This window comes from Xenopus tropicalis, chromosome 2 (genome assembly GCF_000004195.4).
Source record: "Xenopus tropicalis strain Nigerian chromosome 2, UCB_Xtro_10.0, whole genome shotgun sequence".
Lineage (NCBI taxonomy): Eukaryota > Metazoa > Chordata > Amphibia > Anura > Pipidae > Xenopus > Xenopus tropicalis.
Window position 1 is genome coordinate 6,926,778 of NC_030678.2, and position 6,000 is coordinate 6,932,777.

Here is a 6,000-nt window from a genome sequence, read left to right on the forward strand (position 1 = left end):
TTATATCTTAGTTGGGATCAAGTACAGGTACTGTTTTATTATTACAGAGAAAAGGGAATCATTTAACCATTAAATAAACCCAATAGGGCTGTTCTGCCCCAATAAGGGGTAATTATATCTTAGTTGGGATCAAGTACAGGTACTGTTTTATTATTACAGAGAAAAGGGAATCATTTAACCATTAAATAAACCCAATAGGGCTGTTCTGCCCCCAATAAGGGGTAATTATATCTTAGTTGGGATCAAGTACAGGTACTGTTTTATTATTACAGAGAAAAGGGAATCAGTTAACCATGAAATAAACCCAATAGGGCTGTTCTGCCCCAATAAGGGGTAATTATATCTTAGTTGGGATCAAGTACAGGTACTGTTTTATTATTACAGAGAAAAGGGAATCATTTAACCATTAAATAAACCCAATAGGGCTGTTCTGCCCCAATAAGGGGTAATTATATCTTAGTTGGGATCCCATACCTGTACATTTTATTTTACAGAAAATGCATTCAAGTCAATGGGCTATTTTTTTCTCACTAAGTCAATGAGACTCTTTTTCCATTGTTTCTTCTCCCCGCTCTCTTTTATTTTATCATTAATACATGATGTTATTATGCCCAAAATACCCCAAATCTTCTCCTATTTTTATTGTGTATAAATTGTTTTCAACAAAGAAGCAATAAGAGTAAAGCGGCTCCGTTTGCCCGTAACTCTGTATATCTGGTTTATATATATATATATCTCTCTCAGCGTCGGCTGTTTCTGTTTCATTCGTTAAATGTTTCACTGGAACTGACAGTGTATTTTTCAGAAATTTTCAGAAATTTTGCATTTTCCTAAACTTTTTTTAAATTGATTTCAATTGATTTCCCTGCGTAAAATAAATTAAAAGCTGAATTTTACAAACAATAAGATTTATTTTTACACTAATATTTGTGAAGTTACAAATGATAAAGTATTAATTCCCTGAACTGCCGTTGCTTTCCTATTGCCCCTTTCTGTTACAATTAACCCTTCACCCCCACAGGGGGAACGTCGGCCAATGATATCGGGGGTTATAGAAGACATTTTTGAAAATACCCTTTTGGGTTGTTCATGATGCATTTGAATAGATCTTTCTATAATATATAATGTAATAACACAAACATATAATAATACGTTATAACCATTTCATGACACAATAAAAAATGTACTTTTTTGCAACTTAAGAAAATAAAAAAATTAAGGAAAAAAAGGGGCAATTGCAATTTTTTTTTAGAATTTGCCGTTTCTGAGCTCAAATTTATCAAGTTTAACAATTGAAGATTTCACTGGAAAATAATAATTATTATTATTATTATTACAATTCCAGATCACTTTATCCAATTTGAGTTTTCACATTTCTGCAATTTTTTTAATCAAGAATATCCCAAAAAAATTCAAATGGAAATTTAGCATTTTTCTAAAATTGATTTTATTTTGTGTTTTTTTCTGTAGTAAAATTAGAAATTCTGTGCGCCTTATTCATTGCAACAGAGTTTTTTTTTCACTAATTAATGAAACTGATTTTATTCAATTCAATTTTTTATAAATATACGAAATAATGTCCAAAAAAACCTCTGAATAAAACAAAACAGTGACTTTAATTATAATTGTTTTCCCCACAATCGAATTCTGAAAAGAAATCAAATTTGAGAACAAATAAATCTCTGAGCAGAAAAACACAATCCCAATAAAGAAAGAAGAATTACTGGAGACCGAAGTTGCTTAAATGACTTTTTTTTTTTACTAATTGTTTCAGTAAAATTTTATAATTTTATATAAATTTTTATATAATTGTACCTGGAAGTGCTAAAGTCAGTTAAGAACAATTATTATTATGACCCATTGCATTGCCCCTAAGCTACAAATAGCTGTTAGAATTGCCAGTTGCAGTCGCTGCACTCCATAGGCCAGTATTGTGTGTGTATATATATATATATTTAGAGACGGACCAGGGATTCCCGATCTGGCAGATTTTGGTAACTATGCAAATCCCCTGGATACAGAGATGGTATATTCCGGCGCCTCTGTATATGATGTTATTCGCACACGTATAACTTGTAATGGTTTTTGATCACATGGGATCCCCCTCCCCGAGCATTTGCCCCTCAAAACTGCGTAACAGAGACTCTCGGTGCCCCGGGGGGGGGGTTCCCTACTAGATCTGAGCTTATTACATATATTATTACATACAGTCCAATGGTTGATCATTGGAACATCATCAATAAACCACTTGTGTAAATTCCCACGCACTGCCCCCCCCCCCCCCGAGTGTCTGTAAAATAATCAGAAATTGTGAATATTTTCTTTAATGGGTTGAGAAGCTTTTGGCGTCACATACGGGGCCACGAATAGAAGGTATATGTGAGCCGATGGCAGGTAGATAAGGGCCCCGGCTGCCTGAGCTGCACAGGAAACCTCGACTCTCTGAGAAATGCAGATGTCAAACTGCTCTGTAACCGCAACGTCGCGCAACTGGCAGCGCCGACACCGCTCTGCTACACTCACTGCTCCCCTATCAGCCCTATGAGCAGGCCCGTGTTTATATAGGGTCAGTGCAGATATGGAAGTGATTGGGCCAGACCATTGTACGGGGGTCACTGTACAGGTATGGGATCCCTTATCCGGAAACCTGTTATCCAGAAAGAAAATAGATAAATAAAGAAAATAATAAAACAGTACCTGTACTTGATCCCAACTAAGATATAATTACCCCTTATTGGGGGCAGAACAGCCCTATTGGGTTTATTTCATGGTTAAATGATTCCCTTTTCTCTGTAATAATAAAACAGTACCTGTACTTGATCCCAACTAAGATATAATTACCCCTTATTGGGGCAGAACAGCCCTATTGGGTTTATTTAATGGTTAAATGATTCCCTTTTCTCTGTAATAATAAAACAGTGCCTGTACTTGATCCCAACTAAGATATAATTACCCCTTATTGGGGGCAGAACAGCCCTATTGGGTTTATTTAATGGTTAAATGATTCCCTTTTCTCTGTAATAATAAAACAGTACCTGTACTTGATCCCAACTAAGATATAATTACCCCTTATTGGGGGCAGAACAGCCCTATTGGGTTTATTTAATGGTTAAATGATTCCCTTTTCTCTGTAATAATAAAACAGTACCTGTACTTGATCCCAACTAAGATATAATTACCCCTTATTGGGGGCAGAACAGCCCTATTGGGTTTATTTAATGGTTAAATGATTCCCTTTTCTCTGTAATAATAAAACAGTACCTGTACTTGATCCCAACTAAGATATAATTACCCCTTATTGGGGCAGAACAATCCTATTGGGTTTAATTAATGTTTTATTGATTTTTTAGTAGACTTAAGGTATGGAGATCCAAACTACGGAAAGACCCCTTATCCAGAATACCCTTGGTCCCGACCATTCTGTATAATGGGTCCTATACCTGTATATCCATGTTCTACCCGCGCCTAATAGATAAAACGTTTTGGGTTTTGCATGTTCTCTATTCTCTACCTGCCTCCTCAAATCCTTATACCAAAGGACAATAGCAAAGTAGAAGTTACAGCAGTTTGCAGTTGGTCCTCATTGTGATATGTTTGTTATACAGCTCTCTAGGCTCCACCCAAGCAAACCAGGCAGGGATTTGGATATCAGAATAATAAACCAATGATAAGATTAAAAAAAAAAAGCTGCCGATAAAAAATCAAGCCTCAAGTTCAATTTGATTCCGTTGTCAGGGTCGCTGACCCCTTCCCCCATAGTAACCAGATAACCTTTTACATTGCACGGAGGCAACTGAAAAATGAATACGCAATGAAGAGCGAATTCTGCGTCTAAACCAAACTGGGCCCTTTGCCTGCCTCGGTTTCTTTATTTCTTTAAAGGGGAAATAAACCCCAAAATAGAATAAATATATCATTCTAAGCAACTTTCCATTATCCATTATTTGCGCGGGGGTTGCAGCAAGTCCCCTTTATTTTCTGATAAACACATTGAACTGTTTTCCATTTTTTTTTCAACTGCAGTTATTTATTTTTTTAAAGCTACAATTTTATTTGCCCTTTACGATGCAGTCAGTAAGTATTTCCTGGGACCCGTAAGTACCGTTATTTACTCGCACGTACGCTGGGCCAATCGTGGTTCCCCACCTTTTATTATTATTTTCTTTTTTAATGTAAATATTCCAGAAGAAGCCAAAGGACAAGGTGCTACTTTGTTGCAGCTACTGGAGTATTTATTTGTCTTTACTAAAGTGCAACGAGACAAAATTGCCGTTATTGCCACAAGTGCAGCAGTTGCAGCATTTTTTCTGGCGAATTACACTTTTTTTTACTTTTATTTAGGTTAAAGGGGTGGTTCTATAGAATAGCAATGCTTAGCAACTTTTCAGTTGGTCTTCATTTTTTTATATAGTTTTTTATTTATTTGCCCTCATCTCCTGACTCTTTGCAGCTTTCAAATGGGGGTCACTGACCCCGGCAGCCAAACCCTATTGCTCTGTGAGGCTCCAGTTTTATTGTTATTGTTACTTTTTATTCCTTATCTTTCTATTCAGCCCCCTCCCCTATTCATATTCCACTTTCTCATTCAAACCACTGTCTGGTAGCTAGGGTCATTTTAACCCTAGCAACCAGATAGCTGCTGAAATGCCAAACTGGAAAACTGCTGAACAAAAAAACGAAATAATTCAAAAACCATAAAAAAAGTAAAGATCAATTGCAATTAAAAGTTCATTTTAAACCTTGCAGATAATGCTGGCACCGCTGTTAGTGGCTAATAAATAGTTTATACAAAATAGTATTTATCAGCAATTTATGAATATAATAGTAAATATAATTATGGCCAATAAAGTCATATCAGGAATCAATTACTTTCAAATTAGATTTTTTATTTTTAATTCAGTAACAAAACGTTTCTCCCCCCGAGCAGTCGCTCATTGTCTCCCATCTCTCTATACACTGTACAATTTCTGGCTTTGTTTCACATAATGCCATTTTTGGTGACAATAATTGTAGACAATTTTGTCAATTCCGCTGATAATTTTTTTTTTTTGGTGTTTTTCTGCCGCACATTATTATCGCTGTTTATCGCACCTTAGTAAACAGAGGCCGAATTGACGGCAATGTGCTGATTTATTGGGTTTTCCAAGAGAGACCGGGGGGAGCCCTGGGGGTATTTCGGTCCGGCGCTGCGTCTGGTTTGACGTCACTTTCCCGACCCCCTATTTCCTATGAAAATCCATGGCAGAGGCTGGCACATTGTTTTTTTAAATTAAAAAATATATGTAGAGTGTAAGCTCTTTTGGGCAGGGCTCCCTTCCCCTCCTGTATCGGTTACTGATTGCTTTATATGTTACTCCTTGTAGAGTGTAAGCTCTTTTGGGCAGGGCTCCCTTCCCCTCCTGTATCGGTTACTGATTGCTTTATATGTTACTCCTTGTAGATTGTAAGCTCTTTTGGGCAGGGCTCCCTTCCCCTCCTGTATCGGTTACTGATTGCTTTATATGTTACTCCTTGTAGATTGTAAGCTCTTTTGGGCAGGGCTCCCTTCCCCTCTTGTATCGGTTACTGATTGCTTTATATGTTACTCCTAGTAGAGTGTAAGCTCTTTTGGGCAGGGCTCCCTTCCCCTCTTGTATCGGTTACTGATTGCTTTATATGTTACTCCTTGTAGAGTGTAAGCTCTTTTGGGCAGGGCTCCCTTCCCCTCTTGTATCGGTTACTGATTGCTTTATATGTTACTCCTTGTAGAGTGTAAGCTCTTTTGGGCAGGGCTCTCTTCCCCTCCTGTATCGGTTACTGATTGCTTTATATGTTACTCCTTGTAGAGTGTAAGCTCTTTTGGGCAGGGTTCTCTTCCCCTCTTGTATCGGTTACTGATTGCTTTATATGTTACTCCTTGTAGATTGTAAGCTCTTTTGGGCAGGGCTCTCTTCCCCTCCTGTATCGGTTACTGATTGCTTTATATGTTACTCCTTGTAGAGTGTAAGCTCTTTTGGGCAG

General features: G+C 37.2%; 1 protein-coding gene across 1 annotated transcript in view; it reads left to right on the forward strand.

The window, feature by feature from the left end:
- Window positions 1-6,000, forward strand: part of cd247 (CD247 molecule) — a 75,618-nt gene that overhangs the window by 54,058 nt on the left and 15,560 nt on the right. The window lies entirely within an intron of this gene.